We start from the raw sequence: 14,957 nt of genomic DNA on the forward strand, positions 1-14,957 counted from the left end.
GGCTAAAAGGTAGAGGTACCAGTGGCAAGCAGAAGTGAAGGGCAAGGAAAACCTGGGGAAATGCCTCTGTTCAGAAAATGGATCTGGCTACACAGTGCTTCTGTGCCCAGCATCGTGTAAGGCAAGCAGTAGACACGAAAGGCATCCTTTGCTGTTGTTGTTTGTTGCCTGGTCGTGTCCAACACTTTTCAACCCCTTCAACTGCAGCACACCAGGCTTCCCTGTCCCTCACCATCTCCCAAAGTTTGACTGTTCTTTCAAGCATCGGATTTTACTTTCATCACCAGACAGTTTGACAACTGAGAGTCGTTTCTGCTTTGGCCCAGATGCTTCATTCTTTCTGGGGCTATTAGTAGTACTCCTCCGCTCCTCCCCAGCAGCATTTTGGACCCCTTCAAACCTGAGGGACACATCTGTCAGTGTCATCGTTTTGTCCTTTTATACAGCTCATCAGGTTCTCTCGGCAAGTGTACCGGGTGGTTTGCCATTCCCTCCTCCAGTGGATCACATTCTGTCAGAACTCTCGGCTATGACCCTTCCGTCTTGGGTGGCCTTACACGGCATGGCTCATAGTTTCATTAAATGACCCAAGCCCCTTTGCCAGGACAAGGTAGCAGTCCATGAAGGGGCAAGACATCCTTTTTGTTCACGGGCAAATGCTGAATGAATCCTAGCTTCTCAATACTGGTGTGCACAGAGGTTGGTTCAGACACTGAAAGAACACGTGATAAACCTATGGACCTTCTCCATGGCAGTGTCCATGTGACTGAGCTTCAAAACAGTCCAGAGAAACATAATTCAATATATATTCCTAACTTCCCTCCTCCAATCTATTTAGAAATAGCTTCTTACGCTAGCAATGATAAACTTCTCAAGAGCAGGCTATACAGACCATATATCTGTGTATTCTCCTTAGCTCCCATAAACTTTGGAACATGCTTGATGCGTGTTTATTAGCTAATTAAGAATGGGAAGCAAATAGGCAAGAGGGAACTTTGGTGTCAACACACATGTCAAACCCACAAACCCGAAGAGAAAATATGGCTTGGTCCCCAGTGGGGCTTTGAGACCCAGCTGCTTCCACTGTTTCCATCCCCTCCTGTCTGTCCCAGCCTCTCCTCTACTTGTCACTGCTGAGGTAGAGGAACTGATGAAGAATAGAAATAAAGCACACATTAGTATTCTTCCCTCACTCATCACAGTAAGCCAAACTTTTCTTCCACCTACTGGGTCCCTTTCCTGCATAGTGAGTCTATCTTTCTGGCTGGCTCCATGGAAGTTTCTTGAAAGCATAGGAGTCCACCTTTCACCATGTTATTGCCCCCTACACTCTTTGAAATATCTACCGGGGAAAGTTGTTTTTTTTTTTTCACCCAAAAACTTCATGTCACTGCCAAAGTCTAAATTTGAAGAGATTCAAATGATCCCTTCAGAGTTGGCACACTTGAAAGCATTCAAAGTCACATTAACCTTTCTGAGAACAGTGCCTCTATAAGAATAGTCCCAGGTCCATTCTACTGGAATTGTCAGCAGGCATGTAAACCCTTCAGTCAAGCCTGAAGGCCACTCTACTTGAAACAGGTGTCTCAAGCGGAATCCTCAACATGAGCTATTTCCTCAGCCCACACCCAGTCCCTCAACTCTGACATCAGCCAGAGGATATACTAAACAAGTATAGTGTATCAAGGAGTGAAGTAATTCCCCAGCTTTGTCAGGACTGACAAGGGTAACTTGGTTTGTGAAAAGACTCTTGGATTAAAGACTCTTGCTTTCAGACCTGACAAGTCACTTATTAACTGTGTGTCCTAGGGCCAGTCACTTCACCTGTGTATAATCCTCTTTCTTCAGAGCGAACATGTGTTCTGCAAACTCTCATAGATCTTCTAAGGATTTGGTGAGTTAATGTACAGAAAAAAGAAAAATAAACAACTGTGAAATGTTACCTACATGCAAGGCAATGGCTCTACTCTGATATGTACAGAGATGAGGCAACAGTCCTGTAACCACTGGGACTCTCTTTCTTCATTCATTGGTTCATTTAATCTATCAACAGATAAGCATTGAATTCCTATGTGCCAGGCAGTGTTCTACGAGTTCGAGATATAGAAGTAAACAAAGCAAAATGTTTGCCTTCATGAAGCTTACATGCTAGTGGAGACAGCCAAATGATAAGTGTAATGCAAGGAACTCAGCTTGGAGCTCTGTGATAATGTAGAGCGGTGGGATGGGGGTGAGGTGGGAGGGAGGCTTAAGAGGGAAGGGATATCTGTATACTCATGGCTGATTCACATTGTCCTACAGCAGAAACCAATGCAACATTGTAAAGCAATTATCCTCCAATTAAAAATAAATTTGAAGATAAGTGCTATGAACCAAAATGAAACAGTGTTGTGGATAGAATCGGTTTTTGTGGGAGAATATATTACATAATGGCAGCCCACTCCAGTATTCTTGCCTGGAAAATCCCATGGACAGCGGAGCCTGGTAGGCTACCATCCATGGGGTCGCAAAGAGTCAGACATGACTGAGCGACTTCACTTTCACTTTCACTTTATATTACATATAGGGTAGGAAGGGAAGGCTTCTCTGATGCAGTGACAATTGGGCAGATCCCAGAAGAAAACCAGGGACAAAGCCATGAGACTATCTGGAGAAGCAGTATTCCGCACAGAAAGGACTGCTAAGTCACTTCAATCATGTCTGACTCTGTGCGACCCCATAGACAGCAGCCCACCAGGCTCCACCATCCCTGGGATTCTCCAGGCAAGAATACTGGAGTGGGTTGCCATTTCCTTCTCCAATGCATCAAAGTGAAAAGTGAAAGGGAAGTCGCTCAGTTGTGTCCGACCCTGCAGCCTACCAGGCTCTTCTGTCCATGGGATTTTCCAGGCAAGAGTACTGGAGTGGGGTGCCATTGCCTTCTCTGACAGAAAGGACATTAAGAGCAAATGCCCTGAGAAGGAAACATACTCAGTGCTCTCAGGAACAGGAAGGAGATTGGTGGAGCCCAGTGAGCAAGGATCAGAGTGGTTGCAGAAATAGTCTGGTGGTAAGGGGCCAGGAAATGTAGTCAAAATATGACTCACTATTGTCATGGGTCTGATGAAGGGTACTGGAGAGCTTTGGAGAGGATCGAGACAAGACCTGTCTTTCTCTTTTGGGTCTGATGAAGGGTACTGGAGAGCTTTGGAGAGGATCGAGACAAGACCTGTCTTTCTCTTTAAGAGGAAATCTCAGACTGGATGGTAGATCTTGAGAGCAGTGATGGAGGCAGAGAGACCAGTTAGAAGCATCTTCCAGTAAAGCACCAAGAATTCATGAGGATTTGGATTAGGGAAGCGATGAAAATAGTGATTCTAGACATAATTTTAAGATAGAGCCAACAGGATTGCTGATGTATTGGGTGTGAGATGTAGAGTAAGAAATGATTTGACTTTTCTTTTGAAGGCTAAGGAATTGGGAGGGGAAGAATCAAGGAGATAAAACAGTATTAATTTTCCTAAAAAATGATTTATTGAACTCCCAATATATATGACATGATTTCTGACCTCAAAGGAACAAACCATTTGGGGAAGCCAGATTCAAATGAGGAGTGATAAAAATTAAACAATGTTTTAAAGATAATCAATTACAAATCACACAGTTTTTAAAATATGTGACTTTTTAAATGGAAAAAAATAAGCAGTGCATCATCCAGTGAAATTATCTCTGGCTGGCTCATTGAGGCCAAGATTGAAATCTCAATGCTGCTGTAAATTGTGCAATTCGGAGCCAATTAGCCAGAGTAGCCACAACAATATAATACAAATATATGCTAGTCCCTTCAGTCGTGTCTGACCCTTTGAGACGCTATGGACTGTAGCCCACCAGGCTCCTCTGTCCATGTGGATTATCCAGGTAGGAATACTGGAGTGGGTTGCCATGCTTCCTCCAGGGGATCTTCCTGACCCAGGGATCAAACCCACGTCTCTTACGTCTCCAGCATTGGCAAGCAGGTTCTTTACCACTAATGCCACCTGGGAAGCCCAATACAAATGTTTACTTTTTCCTAATCAGATTCAGATTCAGTTTGATAGATCTGGATTCAAACAGTAGTTCCATTACTTATTAGCAGTGTGACCTTGGGCAAGTTCATTTTGTGCTCCTAACCTAGTTCCCTCCTCTGTATACTCTGAGTAATAATACTGGGTAACTCAATGGACTGTCATTGAAGATGATGATGTGATGTGATATTTGATGCATAGCTCTCAATAACTAGCTGGTTCTGGAATTCCCTGGTGTCCAGTGATTAGAACTCTATGCTTCTACTGAAAGGGGCACAGGTCCAATCCCTGGTCAGGGAACTAAGATCTAGCATGCCATGTGGTACATCAAAAAAAAACAAAACAAACAAACAAAAAAACTAGTTGGTGCTATTGCCATTGCTATCAACACTTGCTCTGCAGGGCTTCTCACATGCTCTGCAAGCCAGCCTCACTCATTCAGATGCCTATTATGCAGGGTACTCTCACAGAGACTGCTGGTCTGTGTCACAAATGGCAAGAATCATTTTTATACTCTTCACATTCCCTGAGTGCCTGGCCCTGTGCTGAGTGCTAGACAGAGTGGAAGATGTGTTTGCTATTTGACATGCAACAAAGTCATATGAAAATATTTGCTCATTGGCATGAAGCAGGGTGATATGGGAGGGTTTGCTGATTGACCAGTTGCAAAGCAGTAGCAGGTGAAGTACTCCCTAAATTGTACAAGCGAGAAAAAACAACGTGAACCTCACAACTTGGGTGTTTCTCAGTTTATTCATTTGGAAGGGATGCCAAACAGAGTATCATAGACTTGAGTGGGTTAAATGACAGAAATGTATTATCCCAGTTCTGGAGGCTAGACGTTCAAGATCAAAATGGCAGCAGGGCTGACTCCTTCTGAGGGCGGTGAAGAATTTTCTGACCATCCTTGGCATTCTTTACCTTGTAAGCATCACCCCAGTCTCTGCTTTCGTCTTCACACAGTGATCTCCCCAGCGGAGCTGTGTCCAAGTTGCCATCTTTATAAGGGCACCAGTCATACTGGAGTGAGCATTCCTATCCAAGTGTGTTGTTGCTATTCAGTCACTCAGTCTTGTATGACTCTTTGTGATGCCATACCAGGCTTCCCTGTCCTTCACGATCTTCCAGTGTTTGCTCAAACTCATGTCCATTGAGTCGATGATGCCATAAAACCATCTCATCCTCTGTTGTCCCCTTCTCCTCCTATCTTCAATCTTTCCCAGCCATCAGGGTCTTTTCCACTGAGGCAGTTCTTTGCATCAGGTGGCCAAAGCATTGGAGCTCCAGCTTTAGCATAAGTCCTTCCAATGAATATTCAGGACTTATTTCCTTTAGGATTGACTGGTTTGATCTTGCAGTCCAAGGGACTCTCAAGAGTCTTCTCCAACACCCCATTTCAAAAGCATCAATGCTTTGGCACTCAGCCTTCTTTATGGTCCAACTCTCTCATCCAGACATGACTGCTGGAAAAAACCATAGTTTTGACTAGACGGACCTTTGTCACTCAAGTGTGACCTCATCTTAACTAATTAATATGGAAATAACCTGATTTCCAAATAAAGCCACACACCCTGAGGTCCTGGGGAGTTAGGACTTCAACATATGAATTTGGGGGAACACAATTAAACCCATAGCACAGTCATGCTCCACATCGTCCTTCATGCTCTCCTTGTTCAGGACCTTGGCTCCCTGCTGCCTTCCTCTTCCTTGTTTTCTACGGTCTGCTGAAAACTAGTGTCTCATAAGCCCACACCCAGGAGTCACCTACAACACTGCTCTGTATGCTCTGTATTCTTTGCTGACGTTGCACCTTATAATTCAGGCCTTGTGCTCTGAAGGGAAGGAGATTTGCTATCTTGGGAGCCCTCCAGATTATAAAGAACAAACAGGACAAATTGTTTGAAGGACCTTTTGATGACTCACTCATCATTCCTACCCTACTATTGTCTTTGCACGTTTCTCCTTACTCACTGACCTTTCTTCTTGGCAAACTGCTCCAGACAAAGTGCTCACCTTCTCTTTCAACTCAGCCCACCCAGCAGAGGGATACTGTGTGTGGGCCATGCATTGGAATGATCAGCATGGGCACCATGGAGCAAGGTTAACAAGGACCAGTTTTAATTCTTCACACCCCTCCTCTCCATTTATATTTTCAACATATGGTTGGCTTTATAATGTTGCTTTAATGTTTTCTCTTGTATTTAATTATTTAAAGATTTAATAACAAACTGCTGAGAATCAATCGCACACAAGGGACACATTGCTTTGAATTCTTGCTCTTTTTTTCTGCTTTTACGTAAGAGTGAATTTAAGTCACTGGAAACTAAAAACACAAAGCTAAAGGGGGAAGAGAAGAGAATGACTTAAATACTTTCAGAAAAGGGTATCTGGAGGTGAAATCAAACTCTCAACAATATCTGATACCTATCTCTTATCAGCAATGGACAGTGGTGATAACCAAGGAGCATCAAAACAAGCAGCTTTAATTCCATTTTCTTTCTAAGATGGTAAAGGCAATAGCTTACACCTCAAATTCTTCTTTTTAAAATAAATTCCTTTTGGGCTTAGTTCTGAGTGTTGGGGACCAGGAGACAGAAGGACAAATACTGCTGTAGGGCTCTGGTGCTAGTGACAGACAGAGGGATTTTTTTTTTTTTTTTAATGTCACATTTAGAATTTTAAATGGCTCATTGCCCAGGATTTTAGGCTCTCCTTTCCTCATTTCTAGCTATTAGCTGGATGAGCTAACCTAGTTAGGAAGACATGCATTCATTAACATATTCACACGTTTTGCATGACCAGCTCTGCTGAATAGTGTGTCAGGCACCAAGGGTTCAGCAAGAAGCAATGCCAACTCCATCCTGCCTTTATAGCTACTCACATCCACCGTTGGGGAACAGAGTTCCAGAAAGGACAGTTGTAGTGTATGTGCCCTGATGGAGGGAAGTACAAGATACTGTAGACGCCCAGAGGAAGGGCACTAACCCAGAGGCAGAGGAAATGAGAGAGGCTTCCTGGAAGAAGAGACAACTAACATGAGACCTGAAAAATCAATAGGAGTATGACCAATGATGGGCTTCCCTGGTGTCTCAGATGGTAAAGAATCCGCCTGTAATTAGGGAGACCTGGGTTTGATCCTTGGGTTGGGAAGATCTCCTGGAGGAGGGCATGGTAATCCACTCTAGTATTCTTGGCTGGAGAATCCCCAAGGACAGAGGAGCCTGACAGGCTACAATCCATGGGGTCACAAAGAGTCAGACATGACTGAACGACTAAGCACAGCACAGCACAGTACAGTGTACAGAACGTACTTCAAACTACGGCATATTATGAGAGAGTATCTTAAAAATCCTGTCAAAGGAATGAGTTGCCTGATGAAGCTTTGTGTTCCCGTGCTTAAGAGACTGATGAAGCAAGAAGAGGATTGGAGAAAGGATCTTTGCGGGGTAGGGGGTTAACTGACAAATTATTACTATTTTAATGTCACAAATAAAATATCTGAGTTTCATTTTCATTGTAAGGATCATTTGAGATCAATATCAATAGTACAGACCAGAGCTTTCATATAAAATATATTTAATAGCTGGTGATTGTGCAGTACTATTGCCTGGAAAACCCCATGGACAGAGGAGCCTGGTAGGCTGCAGTCCATGAGATTGCTAAGAGTTGGGACACGACTGAGTGACTTCACTTTCACTTTTTACTTTCCTGCATTGGAGAAGGAAATGGCAACCCACTCCAGTGTTCTTGCCAGGAGAATCCCAGGGACGGGGGAGACTGGTGGGCTGCCGTCTATGGGGTCACACAGAGTCGGACACAACTGAAGCGACTTAGCAGCAGCAGCAGCAGCAGTGCTAGTAATATAGTGACAGTAATAGTAATTGCTAGAAATTGTTAGAAAAAAGAGGGTAAGAAAAAATAAAATACAGGATAGTAGAAGAAAATTTCAAATATACTATAATGTTTCTAGCCAGAGAAAAACGTTTTATATTTTTCATGTTTCTTTGGACTTCCCTGGTGGCTCATACAGTAAAGAATCCACCTGCAATGCAGGAGACCTGGGTTCAATCCCCGGGTCAGGAAGATCCACTGGAGAAGGGAATAGCACCCTACTCCAGATTCTTACCTGGAGAATTCCATGGACAGAGGAGCCTGGTAGGCTACAGTTCATGGGATCACAAAGAGTTGGACAGGACTGAGTGACTAACACTTTCACTTTGGATGGATGGATAGAAGAATGACTAGAAAAGAAAGAGAGAGGGAGAGAAAGAAGTGACGAAGGATGGTTGAAATAAAGGAACACAGGAGAAAGGACGATCATCTGGAAGGAAGGAAGAAAGGGAGGAAGGAAGTTAAAGAAAGACCCAAGCAATGAATTTTGAAGGCTTTCTTTTTGGCTTAGTACTTAATGATAAATTGGCAGATACAGGATATCTCAAAACCATTCTCCTCCAGAACTTTGTACACACTGTCTTGTTATTTTTAAACATACCATGAGGCAACAGAGCATTCTGCTATTAGCCCAATTCTTGCTTTTTATAAGCAACTTTTCTCTCCCTTAACTCACAGGATTTTCTTTTTACTTTCATTCATAGGTTTCATAAACATGTTCCTATCAGTGTTTCTTTTTATGTTTGTTTTAGTTTTCTCCTTCCCTGTCAAGTTTTTATTCATATCAGGAAATTTTACTTATATTTATCTACCTTGCTCATTTATCCTCTATGTTCTTTACTTCTTATAGTATTATAAGACAAATATTGACTATCTTAGATCTTCCACATCTCAGCAAAAGGGATAACCTTTTTCTCCCTCAGCAGTGAAGACTTGCTAATCACAAAAAATTTGACCACAGTGAGTGAGGGAAAGTGAACAAAGAGAGAGCTTGACTCCTGAGCCTTCGAGCTCCGTGTCCACTGCTTTATTCCACCACTTCCCTTGGAATCAATACTCATGCTGGATTTTCCCATAAATCAATGGCCCCATTTGTTTAAAGAACTCTTCCTGCATCTCTAAACTGTAGCAAATGCTGATTCAGGCACTTAACAGTGGAGACTTGAGCAGTTGGTCCCACAGGTCTTTTAGTAATCACCACATAAGCAGCCCTTGGCTTATTTCTATTTGCAAGTCTTGAATTTCTGATCTAGGGATTTTTCCTGAATGCAGTTGGGACAATTCATTCTTGAATGATGCTCGCTTTTGTTTTTATGGGCCACAGGCAGCCCTCTATCAATCCAAGTCCATCTGCTATGTGCCTCCTAGAAATTCCTTAGTGTTTTTGGTCTATTGATAGTGCATTTTCCAAGGGCTTCCAAAAATGCATTTTTTTTTTTTTTTTTACTTCTCAGTGGTATGCAGTGGCTCTGCCCTTTTTTGGTTTCTAGTTTCACAATGGGTTTATCCTTATTTTTATATTTTTTCCTATCATTTAAGTAGTATCACAGAGAAAGAAAATGGATTTTCTTAATCAGACATCTTTAACAGGAGTTGTTGAATTAAGATTTTTTTCTTTTTTTATAACTATTTTTTAATATCGAAGTATAGTGAATTTACAATGTTGTTTCAGATATGCAACAGTCATTTAGTTTTATATATATACATACATATTTATATAGTTTTTAATATTCTTTTTCATTATAGGTTATTATAAGATATTGAAAATAGTTCCCTGTGCTCTACAGTACATTCGTGTTGTTTATTTTATATGTAGTAGTATATATATTTTAATCCCAAACTCCTAATTTGTCTCCCCATCCATATTTTTAACCATGTTTGTTTCCTATGTCTGTGAGTGTTGAATTACATTTCAATTGTTCATTTCTATGCCTGTCTTTACCATTAGATTACAAGCCCCTTGATGCCAAGATCTCTGTATTACTTCATTTTTATATACCTGCCCCGGACACATAGAATCCACAAAATAGAGGTTACTTAATGCATAATTGATTAAATTAGGTAGAATGGCTGTAAAAAGGTATTTTGTTACATTCAGTGTGCATAACTAAGCCATAGAAACCAGTCGTCTCTTGAACATGCTGCAGAATGATAGGAGAGGAAAGTTCTACTGTTGCCAGTGCACTTCCACTGTGCTATGCAGAGGGGGAGGCTTTGTAAAGAACACAGAATTTTATGGGAGCTCAGACAAAGGTGCCTAGAGTGGCTGGGGTGAAGGGAGGGTGAGGAGCTGAGGGATAATTGATTCTCAACTGCTCTCCTCACCCTGTCTTTTGGAGAGATTTCATTCCCGTCTCATGCCTTCCACACTCTTGATCAGGTCTCCTCGTTCCTGAATTCACATTCAGCTTCATTTCTCTGGCTACCCTCTGGTTTCCTATCCCGGCTTCCCTGACTCACATCTGGCTAAATTCAATCCTCAGAAATCCTGCTGCTGCCCTTCCGACCTGGGCCACAACCTCTTTCCTCCCAGCTGCAGAAGTCAGAACTGGACACATTCGTACACATTTTGGCTTAACCTAACTTAACCCTAACAAAATTAGTATTATAATTCCCTCTTTCCTTCAGTCCAGGGCTAATGGTAAGTTTAATGCATCATCATTTATTTTCAGAGCATTCAAGAAGTATAAATTGTACCTAATGTATGCAAGAGTCATGTAGCTATGAGCAAAAAAGATAGAGTAAATAAAATGTCAAAGCACCAAGGCTTCCTGAGCTACTAGACACTTGCCCCTCCCCATCTCCAAGTTAAAAGAAGTGATGAATAAAAGTCTATGTGCATTGTTGTTTTGTCACTAAGTCCTGTTGGACTCTTTGCAACCCTGTGGATTATAGCCCACCAGGCTCCTCTATCCATGGGATTCTCCAGGCAAGAATACTGGAGTGGGTTGTCATGCCCTCTTCCAGGGGTTCTGACCCAGGGATGGAACCTATATCTCCTGCATTGTCAGGCAGATTTTTTGCCACTGAGGCACCAGGAAAGCCCCTATGTGCATTCAGAAGTCAAAGTAATCCACTGATTTTTCAAATTACATGTAACAAGTAAAGAGAGCAACAAAGATGATTTTAGCACCATAAAAGCAAAGAACTTATGACTGAATAAATGTACACATTTTACTGTTAGTCATTCTAGCAGCTAATGTAGCCAACTGTTTCCTTATCTGAAGAACAGGTGTTGCTCTGGGTCATTTTGAGGCATTGAGTGTAATAAGCTGGAGAGTTTATGCAGTGAATTTTTACTTGTGACAAGTTTTCCATCAGTGTTACATTTACATTTAGAATTCAAGATTGAATCATGATTCATTGTTAAGATTGGGAAAATGGGCCAGTTTGTGGGGATAAATAGTATGTGCAATATTAACAGTATCTAAAATGAGTGAGGGGGGAAATAATCATTAGAGATAAATTCATTGTCAAAGGCCCATTTTATCATTTATGCTTTTTTCTGGCTTTACGATGATGGGTAAATTTGGTTATTTTTCAGACCTTAGTAAAAAAGAGCTTTGGAAAAGCTGACTGTGGCAGAAACTAACCAGCCTTTTGCAAAATTAATTTCCTCTTCTTCCAGGATCACAGGAGGCTACCTTTCCCAGTCACTTTTGCACTGAGGCTTGGCACATCACCACTTGTATTGCAGGTGCTCAAAATCCCCCCACATGTGATCTTTTCATTCTTTTCCCGTCCTCTGGAGAACTCTGAGGTCCTAGAGGAGGAGGGAGCCAGAAGAAGACTAAATCTCAAAAAGTCACATGCAAAGAACACCCACATTGAACTGTTACATAAACAAGAAATTAGATTCTATTATGTTTAGCCACTGAGATTTGGGGGATTAGCTTGTGATGGCAGCCAGCTTTAACCTTACTGATTTATGATATTGATGTTTAAGTTACTGCCTAGCCTTTCAAAAGTAGAATTGGTCACTATGGCAAAGAAACTTTTTTAATAATCTTAATGGAAGTAGGAATAGAACTAAACAGATGGTGAAAGTAAACTGTATACCTGCAAGGGCAAGCATTTTAACTCACCTCAGGTAAGCTGAACTCTTCAGGATCTGCCCATTGTGTAGGACAAAGAGATGCAACGGTACCTTCTCATAGAACTCCAGTCATCACTTCACATTAACCACAATCACTGTTCCTACTACATGATATTCTCTGTAGAACTAATCACTCATTTTAAATTATCTTAGACTATTATCTATTTGCTTGTTTGTTTATCTGCTGTCACCCTCCCTCTCAAATGTCTCCCTCCTTTCTCTCTTATGAGAAAAGAGACCTTGCCACTCATGTCGTTTCTTGATACCCAGCAACTTGGATGCTTGTTCTGTATTAGACACTCAGTGGTCATTTTTATTGAATTAATGAATGATCTTTGATGTCCATGACTAAAATAGTTTGCTTTTTATTATTAGGTTCGTCCTCCAGTCAACAAATATCATAACTTAAAAGGAGTCTAAGACATTAGTCAGTGGTCTCAAGGAGCCTGTAGTCCAGGTGAGGAAAGACAGGACGTGACAGGGCACAGTACTGCAAACGGTGAGTGATAAATGCTCGGTTTAATGAAGGTGGTAGAATTCAAGTGTTTATAGCACTTCAGAGTGAAAGCATGAGTGGTTACTTCCATAGGAAAGGCAGCTTGAGTTAAATCTTAAAGAGTCAGTAGGGATTGATAGCCTAGAGATGTGTTCACCAAGTGAGAAGTGCTTAGCCAGAGGCAGGGTGGGGTGAGTTTCACCGGACACCCCTTGGAGAGGAGGAAGAAATTACTAGAACTTTCATGTGCACTCACTGTTTATTTTACACTTTTTAAAAATAAAGCTTAACTAATATTTACCATATGAACTAATAATATGCATGCATACAATTTATAAAATAAACATGCACATATTATGTTCATAATTAGAAAGTTTAAAGAGTACTTATATAGCGAGGGCATTTTAATGAGGAGATGTTAAGGAGGCCTGGGTGCAGGAATGACTAAGGGGATTAATTGAACCGTAGCTTGGGTGGCACCAAGGGCCATGTAAGGAGTGGAGTGTAAGTAAAAGTTACAATAGACAGTTGTAGCCAAATTGTGAGGAGTATTAAATGTCTGGTGGTGGTGGCGGCTTTGTTGATAAGTCGTGTCTGACTCTTGCAGCCCCACTGTAGCCCACCAGGCTCCTCTGTCCATGGAATTTCCCAGTTAAGAACAATGGAATGGGTTGCCATTTCTTTCTCTAGGGGATCTTCCCAACCCAGGAATCAAACCCATGTCTCCTGCATTGAGGGGATTCCTTTACTGCTGAGCCACCAGGGAAGCCCTACATGTCAGTAAAAGCACTTATATTTGACTGTTGGTTCCTCCTCAACAGCATATCCTTATGTGTCCACTGTTTTCATCTCCATGATTGCCTCCCTAAGGGAAGCCCTCTTCAATCAACCTTGGGGTGACTGCAACACCTCCTAAATCATCTCACTGCTTTTGTGCTGGCCCCACTATTGTCTCTCCTGACAAAGTGGCAACTGTGATATTTTAAAAATTTAAATTGTTTTTTAAATGGTTTCCCTTACTCAAAAGTTTCAAATGATACACCACTGCACTTAGAATAAAAATTAAATTTCTACCGTTTCTATATAATCTGTCCCTTGTTTATTTTTTCAGACTCATATCACTCTTGCCCTCGCACCCCTACTCAAACCACATCAGTCCATTGTCTCACCTTGTGTAAGCAGATTATTTCTCTCCATAGTGTTGTTGCACTAGCTGTGTCTGTGCTTGGGAGTGTTTCTCTCCACAGATGCATGACCCATCCCTTCTCCTCATCCAAGCTGCCCCTTGCTGGGTACTTGCATATACGCTTATCATTAATTTTACCCCCCCCCCCACCCATTTGATCTTCATCCCAATTCTGTCAGGTAAAAAGGAATTTATAGAGGAAAGAAGTGAGATTGAAAAGACTGTGACTTCACAGTGGAGAAGGCAATGGCACCCCACTCCAGTACTCTTGCCTGGAAAATCCCATGGGCGGAAGAGCCTGGTAGGCTGCAGTCCATGGGGTCGCTAGAGTTGGACACGACTGAGCGACTTCACTTTCACTTTTCACTTTCATGCACTGGAGAAGGAAATGGCAACCCACTCCAGTATTCTTGCCTGGAGAATCCCAGGGATGGGGGAGCCTGGTGGGCTGCTGTCTATAGGGTCGCACAGAGTCAGACACGACTAAAGTGACTTAGCCGTGACTTCACAGAAAGAGAAAAACGAATATTGTATATTAATGCGTATGTGTGGAATCTAGAAAAATGCTATAGATGATCTTATTTGCAAAGCAGAAATAGAGTCAAATAACACCGAGAATGAACACATAGATACCAAGGTGGAAAGGGAGCAAGTGGGATGAACTGGGAGATTAGAATTGACGTATATACACTGCTATCTATAAAATAACTAATGAAAACCTACTGTATAGCACAGGGAACTCTATGCTCTGTGATGACCTAAATGGGAAAGAAATCCAAAAAAGAGGGGAATATATGTAAACATATAGCTGATTCACTTTGCTGTACAGTAGAAATGAACACAGCACTGTAAAACAACTATATTCCAATAAAATTAATAATAATAAAAGAATGATTATGACTTCACCAAAGTCACACACAGATTGTAAGCACTGTATTAAGGATTCCACAAAGGTCATTTGGTTTCACAACCTCCTGGTCATTTTACTACACACCCTGTGGAGATAGGGGCAGTTTCAAGAATGACAGGTGAGGCAATAGCATCTCTTAGAGAGTCAGTGAAGAAAAAAAATGTATTAATTAGGAAGTCATCAGTGGCCTCTGATAACATAATGAATAGCCAACACATTTGTTAAAATTAAAACATTCATTAAATCCCTACCATGTACAAAATACTGACCGAGGCTCAAATCAGCATTAAGAGCAGTTCTTATCCCCTAAGGTGGAATTTTCAAAGAATAATGGC

General features: G+C 41.6%; 1 long non-coding RNA gene across 1 annotated transcript in view; it reads left to right on the forward strand.

Moving 5' to 3' along the window:
• LOC139183133 (uncharacterized) overlaps positions 1-13,611 on the forward strand; it is a 35,098-nt gene extending 21,487 nt beyond the window's left edge. The window contains exons 3-4 of the long non-coding RNA XR_011566617.1: positions 12,406-12,529; positions 13,348-13,611. This is a non-coding gene — a long non-coding RNA (uncharacterized lncRNA). The remainder of the gene's footprint in view (positions 1-12,405; positions 12,530-13,347) is intronic.
• The last annotated feature ends 1,346 nt before the right edge of the window (positions 13,612-14,957 follow it).

Source organism: Bos indicus, chromosome 5 (genome assembly GCF_029378745.1).
Source record: "Bos indicus isolate NIAB-ARS_2022 breed Sahiwal x Tharparkar chromosome 5, NIAB-ARS_B.indTharparkar_mat_pri_1.0, whole genome shotgun sequence".
Lineage (NCBI taxonomy): Eukaryota > Metazoa > Chordata > Mammalia > Artiodactyla > Bovidae > Bos > Bos indicus.